The sequence below is a fragment of the Oryza sativa genome, chromosome 11 (genome assembly GCF_034140825.1).
Source record: "Oryza sativa Japonica Group chromosome 11, ASM3414082v1".
NCBI classification, from domain to species: domain Eukaryota; kingdom Viridiplantae; phylum Streptophyta; class Magnoliopsida; order Poales; family Poaceae; genus Oryza; species Oryza sativa.
This window is the reverse complement of record NC_089045.1, coordinates 15,641,676-15,654,376: the sequence shown is the minus strand read 5'-3', so window position 1 is coordinate 15,654,376 and position 12,701 is coordinate 15,641,676. Positions and strand designations below refer to the sequence as shown.

At 44.9% G+C, this 12,701-nt stretch overlaps 1 long non-coding RNA gene across 1 annotated transcript; it reads left to right on the top strand.

Moving 5' to 3' along the window:
* The first annotated feature begins 11,856 nt into the window (after positions 1 to 11,856).
* On the top strand, positions 11,857 to 12,456 carry LOC136354094 (uncharacterized). Its single transcript, XR_010737838.1, has 2 exons — positions 11,857 to 11,977; positions 12,077 to 12,456. It is a non-coding gene; the product is annotated as an uncharacterized lncRNA (long non-coding RNA).
* The last annotated feature ends 245 nt before the right edge of the window (positions 12,457 to 12,701 follow it).

The window sequence follows — 12,701 nt, the reverse complement described above, 5'->3', positions numbered from 1 at the left end:
ATTGGTTCGAGTCCATCCCGATATGGCTCCTCGCCGATCTGATCCCTAGCCAATTAATGGCCAACCCTAACTGGAGCAGCATGGCAGCAGCGTGCAAGCTGACTAGTGGTCGGCCTCGCCTGGGCGACGGAGAGGCGAGCAAAACACAGCGCAAGGGGAACCAGGTGGCCCAGGGCAACGAGCAAAAGGAGGCATGGGCCAGCAAAAGGTGGCATGGCAGGCTAGGTGAAGCTGGGCGGTGCAGCATTAATGTCCTCTTCCACAAGGAGTCCAGACTACGGCTGGCATCGATATTTTCGATTTTCTTTTCTCGCTGAACTCCTGCGCGTTGCTCCCATTAGTGCTCCCTATGCATTAGCATCTCTTTGTTCTTCGGATATGGGAGGCAATGAGTTGGATCTTAGGTTTGTCAAATCATGAAGAAATTAGGCTTAAAAAATTCGTCTCACAATTTGCACGTAATCTGTGTAATTAGCTTTTTTATCTATATTTAATTCTCTATGCATGCATGTGTCCAAATATTCGATGTGATAAGGTGAAAAGTTTTTGCGTAGGAACTAAACAGGGCCTTATGCATTTTATAAACAAAACATTTAACCTCCAAAACACAGGGGAAATATAATCAACGAGAGTGGGGAGGTGACTTGTCTTGCCATGGTTCTATTCCCTGCTCAGCAACGTAATGGACCTCTTTGTTCCCCATCTAAATAATAAGAGCACACGTGACAATCCATAAATACAAATATGCATGAAAAGTAAACATGCTCAAAAATGGATGCTCTTTTAACTGTGAATAGGTACTGTTATATCATGATTTTAGTGGAAGAATTTCTGTTTTATCGCATTCCAAATGCAGGTTATAAATTTTAAAGTTACACCTCAAAATTGTGATGCTTATGTATATTTCGAATTTTTGTGGCAATTTCACCAAATATAAGTTCACAGGATTACACAGCATAAAAATATTAATCTAACAAATTTTTGTTAACTTCACTTGGAGCTATAATGAGTTTCCTATGAATTTTTAAATTTAACACATTAATTTTCAGTACATCAATAAGTCCTAAACTATTATTCTATCCATTCCATTAAGGGGGCCTGTTTTTTTTCTACCCTATAATTCACCAACAAAGTCTTACACATTACATTCCTCATTCCTCATTCATCAAATCCAACGAACCATATTCATCTGCATCAGATTGAACGTGTGAGATCGAGTCCCCCCACTCCCACCGCTTTCTTCCCCTCCACTCACCAACTCCCTCCGCACTGACCCACGGCCTCGCCCCGCTCGCGATTCTAGCCCCGACATGCTGCAAATCCACAAACCCTAACTACTCGCAACCCCCTCGCCGTCCCACAAACCCTATATCCTCATGATCCCATAGCCCTCCTCTGCGCCGCCCCCGATTTCTGCCTCGACTACTCCATCCACACTGCCGAGTCCGTTGCCGATATCACTCTTCTCCGCACTCAGCCATTGGGCAACGGACGCCGCTCTTCTCCGTGCTTAGCAGCTGGCTACCTGGTCATCCACATCCCTCGTGCTGCTCCCCATCCCCATCACTGTCTCACCGCCACTGATCTCAAGCATCATCACCTCCTCTTGCCAACTACCGATCTCCACCGATGGTTCAATGTCGCCCTCCTCGCTGGTCTCGCCCTGCCGATTTGCTTCGCCGATGCGCTGCCATCCCCGGAGCCTCAAGCTTCTCTGCTGCCACACCGTGTCGCACTCAAACCATTCCTTCGATCCAAGAAATCTGTGATTGGGGCATTCTACTTATTCATCAATTTCTGTGGCAGTGCAATGTACGTTTCATTAGTACAACGAAATATTTGCAGCGTTTAATTTCATTCAACAGGGTCATGTATGGTGGATGTATGTACGGTTTCAGATCGTGGTTTTGGATGAATAAATTGCGTTCAGGTTTTCTCTTTTTTTGGAAAAATTGGTTCTATAGCATTAGAAGTTCATATTGTTGGTTTAACAGCACCAAATATTACCGATTCATTTTAATAGCACTGAAAGTTTCATCCGTTCATGTTTCTAACACTTCTGTTACTTTTGCACTTTTTGCCGTTAGCTTTGACCGCAATTGACCCAGCGAACTACACTGATTAAAATCTGTGCCCTTACGTGTAGGTCTTCATCCCTCCCAGCCTGTCCTCTCACTTGCCACAATCCAGCCCTCACCTAGCTGGTGTTTGGATGTAGAGACTAAACTTTAGTACATGTCATATTGGATGTTTTGATACTAATTTAGAGTATTAAATATAAACTAATAATAAAACTAATTGCATAAATGAGAGCTAATTCGCGAGACAAATTTTAAAGCCTAATTAATTCATAATTAGCAAATGTTTATTATAGCATCATATAGGCTAATCATGGATTAATTAGGCTCAATAGATTCATCTCGCGAATTAGTCTAAGGTTATAGAATGGGTTTTGTAATTAGTTCATATTTAATACTTCAAATTAGCGTCCAAACATCCGATGTGACAGGACTTAAAAATTTTTAGCTCCATCTAACCTATATACGCTGCTGCCGCCACCCCCGCGGCCCTGTCACGCGGAAGGCGTGGACGGCCAGAGGGTTTGTCCGGCAGCCTTGCCCTGTCGATGTTACTGCCCCGTTCTTCGCTTTAGCCTCGCACTGTGCAGAACATGTTGCCGCCACCCAATCCATCAGCAGCACGTACATACGTCTCGCAACCTTGCCCTGTCAGCACGGATCCACGTCTATGCCTAGCACGAGCTCCTCTTCCAACCAACAGCAATCTGACGCATCATCCTGCAAGTTTAAACGAATTATCAGGTATTCAACCCTTCATCGGCAATTATAGGGCAAGGTAGTTCTTACAATCTTAACCATAACATACTACATCAAACCTAACTAATGCAACACTATGTTATAATTAAACCCAATAGATCTAAGCAAGCTGATAATTATATATTATTCTAACATAACAAACTTGTTTAAGCCATACCGGTCTAATCTAGATAGATCGGCCGATAAGGGTAAACAATGATGTCAATTTAGATTAAACAATGCATATGATCAATGTCCGATTCCACTAAGATTGGATCAAACTAGAACTCTATGTCTAATTTAAGAAAACTATTATAAACTCTGACTCACTGACGACTTGTAGCGGCTAAACATTACCAAACACACTTGGTCCGATCTCAACACGACTCCACCAACTTAGAAAACAAGGAAACTACGATATACTCTCCTTAATTCTGAAGCTAACTCAAACTTGAAAATCTCTGAGATTATGACATGAAAGCCTCCTTCGACTCTATCTTTGTACAGTTACTATTTCCACATGGCTCGGTCGATTGCCAAATTTCTGTGACTATTCCACCCCTGTCGCGCCCTTCAGATTTTCACACCTAAATGCACGAATCTTGGACCAAATATACCTTCTAATCCTTCTCTCCCCTATTTCCACTTCTACCGGCGAAAAAAAAATCAATGGATCAGGTCGCTAATCACGGACACGCACACAATGCGGTGGTGGCAGACCGCAGATGGACGAACGCGGCCATGGGCCGGTGGTGGCCACTTCGGACACTTCGTCGTCTGTCCACTACTTTCCGCTGTCAAATTTCTGTGATAATGTCAGGAACGATGAAGATACTGCACATAATCAGTTAAGTTCAGACAAGACAGAGGCTGTGTTTAGATCCAAAGTTTGAATCCAAACTTCAGTCCTTTTCCATCACATCAACCAGTCATACATACAACTTTTCAGTCACATCATCTCCAATTTCAACCAAAATCTAAACTTTGCGCTGAACTAAACACAACCAGAGCTAAAGATGGCATGAATTGATGAAGAAAGTGCACCAATGTGAAAACTATCCAAAATTCTGGAGTAATATTTGTGTATGGCCAGCCAAGCAAAGAGCTTGTTGTGCAGAAGATGAAGGAAGCAAGAAATGGCCAAGAAATAGTCTGATTCGCCCGGTGATGAGTCGGCGGTCCCCTCTACTTCATCGGAACTCGCAGGGGAGAAGTGCCCTAGGCGACGAACATCCGATGTCTCCGCCGCCTTTTATTCCTACGAGCGCGATTAACGGGCTAGCGCTGGATGATCAGTCAATCAACTTTTTGGTTCAACCTATGACATATTCGACAGTTTTAAGGGAAAATACATTCACTGTGACCATAGTGTATTTACGTTGTAACAAGGGTGCAGTTAAACTGGTAACAGCGTAGCTAAGGTACAGTTACAGTTTAACTATGATGTAGCTTTAGTTTGTACTCCCTCCATTTCGTTATGTTTGACGTCCGTATTCAACTCAAAAGCAGTTTTAATATTTGACGCTGGTATACACCCAAAAACTCTCTTTCCAACTTTGCCCTTCGCCCATATACATCAGTCATACCACTGCTTCCACAACTGTTAGATTCGGTGCCGCCGACGACATCCATCGCGCTGTCGTAGTCCGAGCGCCGCTACCGGCAGTCGATGCTTTGTTGGTGTCCTGCCTCCTAACTCCCCTCCTCATGCTCCCTGCCAATGCGGCCTTCCTCACGTAGTCGCTCCATGCTCGTTGAAGAGATTTGTGGCGGTGTGGCCTCACCCTCTGTCGAAACATGAATTCGGCAATAATAAAAGAGGGTAGCACACGAGACCTAAATGTGGATGGATGCGGAGACAAAGGATTTAGACAGATTCAGGCCTTCTCAATGAGAGGTAATACCCTACTCCTGTTTGGGGATTTGAATCCGTCGGGTGTGTATTGATCTGACGATCTAGTTGTGCTCATGCCCCCTAGAGGGCCTCCAGCCCACCTTATATAGGATGGGGGGCAGGATTACAAGATAGAAACCTTAACCAATACGGTATCGGTTTTCTAAATCTATTTTACAATATTATCAAATTAGGACTTTAGGCCGCTCCATAATATAAAAGGAAACATAATACCCAAGTCATGATCTGTTACATATTCCATAGATATAAGTTATCCCCTATAACCAGTCGGATAACCATGCCGTGTGGGTATGTGGTACCCATAATCTCCACAGTAGCCCCTGAGACCTTCACTGTCGAAAAGATAATCTTCTCTCGACCCAGATTACTCCAAAGCCAAGTGCTTCAATCATCTTTGCCATGGTCTCCCGAGTACTTTTACCAAATATGAAGACTGTGGAGGGCTGAAAAATAAAGTCAAGTACATCGACTATATGCACCTAATAGGTGTAGCCCCCGACTATATATGTGGTTAGCTAAACAAACTAAGCATATAGTCAAGTAATAAATAATCCAACCAACCGAGTGGTTTTGATAATTGTAATCAACCAAGTGACTTGATATCAATATATAGCATATGCGGTGTGAATCCCCCAAATAACATGATCCAAGTGATATACCGACTGCTTTGTAAAAATTGATGCGAGCAACCTAAAGTTGACTACATCATTGAAAATTCACATAGCAAAACAGCTATAAAAAAGCTCGAATGCTGTGAATAAAGAAATTACCAAAGTATTGGGCATACGCCATGCGCACACTGCTTTAACAGATGTGCTTAAGTCCCTAAAAGACACATGTTTTCACCACACCCGAAAATATACGGCATATGTGGTGTAAAATCCGAGTAAATAAACTCATAAAGGATTTACCAACCGCCTGAAAAATGACCAAGATATATAATCAGCCTAAGCCATAATATTGGTCAATAAAAATGCACACTTACGTGGCAAAAAGCAACGATATTGTATCCAATCAATTGCTTAAAAACTCAAACAGTACCTTGACTTATATAAAAAAGTCAGCGAGGCAGCTATATAAAGCTTTACTATTTGACACCTTTTAAGATGCATTGTACCAACTCCTAAAAAGTTGAGTAACTGCGGTATAAAAGGATTTTAAGATATTTGGCACTGGATCACGCGCACTTTGGCCTAAGCAAAAAGTGCCTAAGTCCCTAAAAGAATGTGACATGCCACACCTAAAAATATGGGCTGCAGACATATTAGACCTAGGCCAAAAAATATGCCTTCGACACCCTTTAAAGGATGACGCATGTATCATGCTCCCGAGTAATAAATCTTCCAGGTGATATAGACCAAGTGTAACTCATATGAATAGCTTCTGATCTGAGTGATTATCCCTTATGGGATACTCCAAAATAGATATAAAAATTGAATCTCGACTAGCGCAAGTACTCAGCTGTTAGCCCTCACGACAAATAATGAGTGGTCCAGTCGTTGAGCATGAGAAATCGACTCATGACCATGAATCCATGTTGAATGTATCCGGAATAAATCCAAATTGAAGATATAATCCTCGCGCTTGTGTTGATGAGCCCCTAAGCATGTAGCTTATCCTTCTGTTGTAGTCACAATTGTCCATTGATAGTAGCTGACACCATCGGCATGGAGACGAAATGACCAACATGAAGATGATATCACCCATCAAAGCTGACGAAAATGTTGGTAGTAGTAAAGACAATGACACCAATCAAAGGTGATGAAGTCGCATAGCCATGGAGGCGAAGAAACCAGTCGGCATCAGATAAGTCAGCCAGCAGAGAAGACGAAGGTGCCCAGCAACGGTGACAGAGTTGTGCAGCCATGGCAGCAAAAATAATCAGTCGATGACAGACGAGTCGCTCGGTGCAGAAGACGAAGACTCCCAAAAGTAGGGGCATAATAAGCCAGCCGTGAAAGCAAAGACACCATGGGCGGCAGTAGAGGCAAGCTGGTGGTGAAGACGTAGACGCTCATCAAAGGCAATGGCGCAATCCATCAATCATGAAGATGAAGAAAATAGTCAGCGACGGCAAACACATCCGACAGTAATGATGATTAGCGGCAACAGAGATAGCCGGCTATGATGACGAAGTTGCGCATCAAATGGCAGCAGAGTAGGCATAGCCAAAGAGGCATGGTAGGATGTTAATGAAGATGACGATGTCAGTGATCTGGTCAATAGTAGTGTTGCAGCTGATGATAATGATGAGATCTTTTATCAGCAGTTGCATAGTAAGCCAACCGTGAAGACAAAATAACAAGTCGGCGAAGTCGTAGTCATCCATTAGCAACGGCGGAGACATCAGGGCCAATGAAGTAGATGTGCTGGTGATGATGTCAGTAACAACAATCCATCAAACTGTTGAGAGGAAATCCATGCTCAAGTATTTTCTTAATGTTGGCATGTGTGTGACGAAGATTGATGCAACGCCTCTTGATTTATGAAGATGACAGTAGAACTTGGTGCTATAGCTGTTGCATATGCTTCACTTGGAGGAAAGTAGATGTTGTTGTCCTTTTATGATCCGAGTGATGTTGTTGGCATGAAGAAGCCAAAATTGCCGGTGTAATAATTGGAGTCGCTGAAATTAAATGTCGGCTCTGAAGCGAAGACGAAGATAATAACTCCCCAAATTGACTCGTTGATTGATTGATTGCTTCATCTTGACATAAAGCTTGTCGAATTTTTTGAGAGTCTTGTATTTGTGTAGCCCCCGACTCTTTGGTTAGTTGAGAAACAACTGAACATAGAGTCGAGAACTGTAGCTTCTTGTCGTCGAGTAGTCATTGCTTGAGTGAACATACGTGTTGAAAATGTCTGAGTAGAAATATTGAAGATTGGAACACCACTTGTTGTAGTAAAATAACACGGCATCATATTTCATGACACATGCCGAGATGTCGAGTCTCTTGTAGACGTCGTGGCTGATGAAGTAGCAAAACTTGCAAAGTAGCAGCAATTGAGTTTGCCGGTGCCGAAGATAATAAAGATGAAGTCGCTCCACTATGGTGACAAAGTTGCAAAGCCGTGATGAAGTGAACACGAGTCAGCGGCAACAGTAGAAAACTGGTGGCGAAGACGTGTAGTTGTGAAGATAGATACTCCAGTCGGTTGAGCGGCGGCATAATAGGCTAGCCATGAAGACGATGACGTCCATCAGTAGTGGTAGTGGTATAAACTAGCCGTAGAGGCGAGGGCACTAGTCAGCAGCAGACGAGACGACCGGCGGTGAAAACAATAAGGCCAATCAACCCTGGAAGAATCATGCAGCCATGGGAGTGAAGAAACCAGTTGGTAGCAGATGTAGATAGCTTGCATTGAAGATCATGACGCCTATTAGTGGTGGCGGCGACGTGGCCAACCGTGAAGACGATAGCACCAGTAGGCATCATACAAGGCGGCCCGTCAGTGAAGATGTAGACGTCCAACAATGGTGACATAATAGGCCAGCCGTGCAGGTGGAAACACCAATCGGCGGCGGACGAGGCAGCCGGTCGGTGAAGACGTAGACGACCAACATTGGTGGCATAATAGGCCAGCCGTGCAGGCGGAAACACCAGTCGGCGGCGGACGAGGCGGCCGGTCGGTGAATACGTAGACGCCCAACGACGGCGGCATATTAGGCCAGCCATGTAGGCGGAAACACCAGTCGGCGGAGGACGAGGCGGCCGGCGGTGAAGTCGTGGACGCCCATCAACGGCAGCATAATAGGCCAGCCGTGCAGGCGGAGATACCAGTCGGCGGTGGCGAAGGCAGCCGGCGGTGAAGTCGTAGACGCCCATCAACGGCGGCATAATAGGCCAGCCGTGCAGGCAGAGATACCAATCAGTGACGGCGAAGGCAGCCGGCGGTGAAAGCGTAGACGCCCAACAACGGTGGTGTGACCATCCATCCGTATAGGCGAGAGCACCATTCGGCGACGGCGAAGGCAAGCCGGCTGTGAAGACATAGACGCCCAACAACGGTGATGTGACCATCCAACCGCATAGGCGAAGACACCAGTCGGCGGTGACGACAGCGAGCCGGTGATAATGTTCTGACTGATCCATTCCTGAAGCATAGGAGATAAGCTTAAAGCCATGAATCCCTATTATGCATATCCGGATCTGGATCTTGCAGAACAAACATATAGGATGAGTAGTATCTGATGTAAATACGGTACTCGGGGAAAATTCAAGTATTTTAAAATGTTTATAAATATGTATTTCTCCTCTTATCAATTTTGATTTCCCCGAGTAGATGACTCATTACGTTTAAACACTCTGCCCAACTAGTCATAGCCCCCACGCATCGGGAGTCGGCCTAAGCACTTCCCAAACATGCATATGAGTGACATGAGTTCGTCATTAATGGAACAAAGTTTCACGAATCAGAATTTACTACTCGGGTACTTTTGCAATTGTTAAGAGCAGAAAATAAATTTATCTTATCTCTATGCTTTTGATTTATTCCGAATAATACTTAGCACCTTGCATTACCCAGTCCATCCAACAAGCCCCCGGGTGCTAGGAATCGGCCCAAAGGCAACTATCCATCAGCAAACCAAACGGAAAGCATAGGAAGATAGAACTCCATAACTCGATAGGCACTTTTGTACTCAGATTATATTGCAAGCAATCAAGATAAATATTATAAAAATTGTTTAAAAAATATGATATAACATCTGTAGCCCCCGACTCACTAGTCAACGGCGAACCAGTTGATGTAGTGAGGCAGAGGAAAAGGAAAATATCATATAAACAAAGTTAATGATGACTTAGCTTTGTAATATTCCCCTTGATGATGGCAGAGGTGGCCAATGTGGGAACAAAGTCGTCCGTCAATAACAATGAAGACACCAGTCGGGGGCGAAAGAAGGCGGTCGACGGTGAAAGCGAAGATGCCCACCAACGGCGGCATAATAGGCCAACCGTGTAGGCAGAGACACCAGTCGGGGCGGCAAAGGCAAGCCGGTCGGTGAAGACGTGGATGCCCATGAACGGTGGTGTGACTAATCAACCGTATAGGCAAGGACACCAGTCGGCGGCGACGGAGGCAGGCCGGTCGGTGAAGTTGTAGACGCCCAACAACGGCGGCATAATATGCCAGCCGTGTAGGCGGAGACACCAGTCAGTGGCACAACGGCGGCATAATAGGCTAGCCATGTAAGTGGAAACACCAGTCGGTGGCGACGAAGGTAGGTCGGTTGATAAAGTCGTGGACGCTCAATAATGGCGGCATAATAGGGCAGCCATGTAGGCGGAGACACCAATCGGCGGCGGCGAAGGTAAGCCGGTTGGTGAAGATGTGGATGCCCAACAACAGCGGTATAATAGGCCAGCCGTGTAGGCGGAGACACCAATCGGCGGCGGCGAAGGCAAGCTGTGGATGAAGATGTAGACGATAGCACCAGTCGGCTGCGGCGAGGGCGAGCAGGTCGGTGAAGACATAGATGCCCAACAACAGTAGTGTGACCAACTAACCGTATAGGCGAGGACACCAGTCGACGGCGGTAAGGCAAGCCGGTTGGTGAAGATGATGTCGCCACCAGCAACGGCGGCGGAGAACACCAACCATGGAGGCGAAGAGACCAGTCGGCAGCGACGAAGGCGGCCGGCGGTACGGAATCTTGATAACCTGATACGAGGCTGTGTGGCTTGATGCAATTTTTGGCCCATCTTAATTAGGTCTTAGCCGAGTAGGATAACCAGACAATGTCGTAGCCAAGCAAGAGTCAGGTTAGCTTGTTCTCGATCGGATTTGGCTGTTAATAAAACAATTTTGCCGATGGAACACAATAGCTCGATAGTCTGGGACTTCGATTTGTGCTTGACAAAGATCTGTATACATAAGCATATATACGGCCATGCAATCTGAGGACTCCATCCAATTGGTTGGCAAGATTGCCATGCGTGCATGCATGTATATGTAGATGGAAGAATACACTTGCATGATTGGTTGGCCTGGTATCCATATATGCTTTAATGCGTATGGGCTGGATGGATATACTAGTTGGTGTCCATTATCAAGGGTAGCTCATGATAGCCGATTGACGATGTATATGTATAGCAATTCTTCTCGGATGTAGTTGCAAAACCATTTTGTATATTTGTATCCAATAAAACATGTGTGCTTGACTGCTTGATTCCGCTTTTCTCTGCCAAGGAGCGATCGATCTATGCCCATATGCTTGTACGTCTCGTCGTCTTACGTAGCTCTGGATACCTCTGGCTTTGAATTGACGTGAACGAGCGGAGTCAGGCTGATGGGAAACTCGCCGAAGGCTTGTCATGATGAGGAACGAATTCAGACGACTGATTTTCGACGGCTGCAATGCTATCCATGCTTCCGTACAGAAAAACTTGGCTTGGAAAAAGATGAGTCGACGATGCTGGTGGCAGCCATAGTAGATTGAATCTAAAACTCGCTGTGGTAGTCTGGTAGAGTGGTTGTTATCCTCTGATTGGATCTTCTTCGACTGGTTTGAAATCAAGTCAGAGAAAAAGAGCTTGTTGAAATTGTCGGCGGCAAGGAAGTCAAAGCTGGTGAACCGAAGGCGAAAACCGGCGACTCATGAAGTTGATTCCATCGCACTTGTCAATAGAAACTCGACGCGCCCCTACCTGGCGCGTCAACTATCGAAACATGAATTCGGCAATAGTAAAAGGGGGTAGCGCACAAGACCTAAAAGTGGATAGACAGGTTCAGGCCCTCTCAATGAGAGGTAATACCCTACTACTGTTTGGGGATTTGAATCCGCCGGGTGTGTATTGATCTAACGATCTAGTTGTGCTCATGCCCCCTAGAGAGCCTCCTGCCCACCTTATATAGGATGGGGGGCAGGATTAGAAGATAGAAACCTTAACCAATACGGTATCGGTTTCCTAAATCTATTTTACAATATTATCAAATCAGGACTTTAGACCGCTCCATAATATAAAAGGAAACGTAATACCCAAGTCATGATCTGTTACATATTTCATAGATATAAGTTATTCCCTATAACCAGTCGGATAACCATGTCGTGTGGGTAGGTGGTACCCTCAATGCCTCCTCTGGTCCTCCCTCGTTGATGCCCCGACGTCTTGCGTGAACGCCCCTGCGTCGATCAGCTCCAATCCGCTAGTTATCCTCATGGCAGAATCGCCCTGCTCACCAATGGGGTAGGGACAACTGGCGAGGAGATGAAGGGAGAGGAGAAGATGCTCCTGTTGATGCTCAGGTGTGGCTTCGTTTCCTTGTTCTTCTTCATCACAAGTTGTCAACTTCCCCCAAATCCTTTTCGGATGAAGGCGATATTTTTCTCTTTTTCTGTCCACAGAAGATGTTCTTGATTTCTAACAACAGTTCAGTGCAACAATTTGCACCGCTGAATCATCTGCAATCTTCAGAGAAAGATGCAATTCTGCTGCTTCACCAGCTCATTCAATTCAGAACCAGAACAAGAAAAAGATCACTGGGTAGATCACTGGGTGTTCAATGGTGAACTGAAACTGAACCGAATTGTCCATAACACCTGTATGCAGCAGCAGACCGCATTCTGCTACATTCATACAACCCAAAGATCCTGATGAAACATTTCTTCATTGTAGTATTGATCTGAATATCTTGAGTAATGTCACTTCAACTCAACAGCACGAAAAGCTTGTGCAATTTTGACAATACTCTTGTAAAGTTAACAATATGGTTTCTTGTGAACTGTGACTTCTTGTAAAGTTAACAAGGGTAAAATTATGGTGCAATAAAGGATGCCGATTTTTTCTGGATATCTTGTGAATTTTGAATAAGAATGAACAATTCTGTGTCTTTGCATTTGTGCAATGAGGTTGACCATTAGGAGCAAAGCCAGAACAGGGTGCAATTAGCATTCAAACAGAGAGAGGAGGGAATTCCAAAAGAAAAAAAAATAGAGGTGAATTTGTTTTCTTGGCTACTAAATGTTGAAT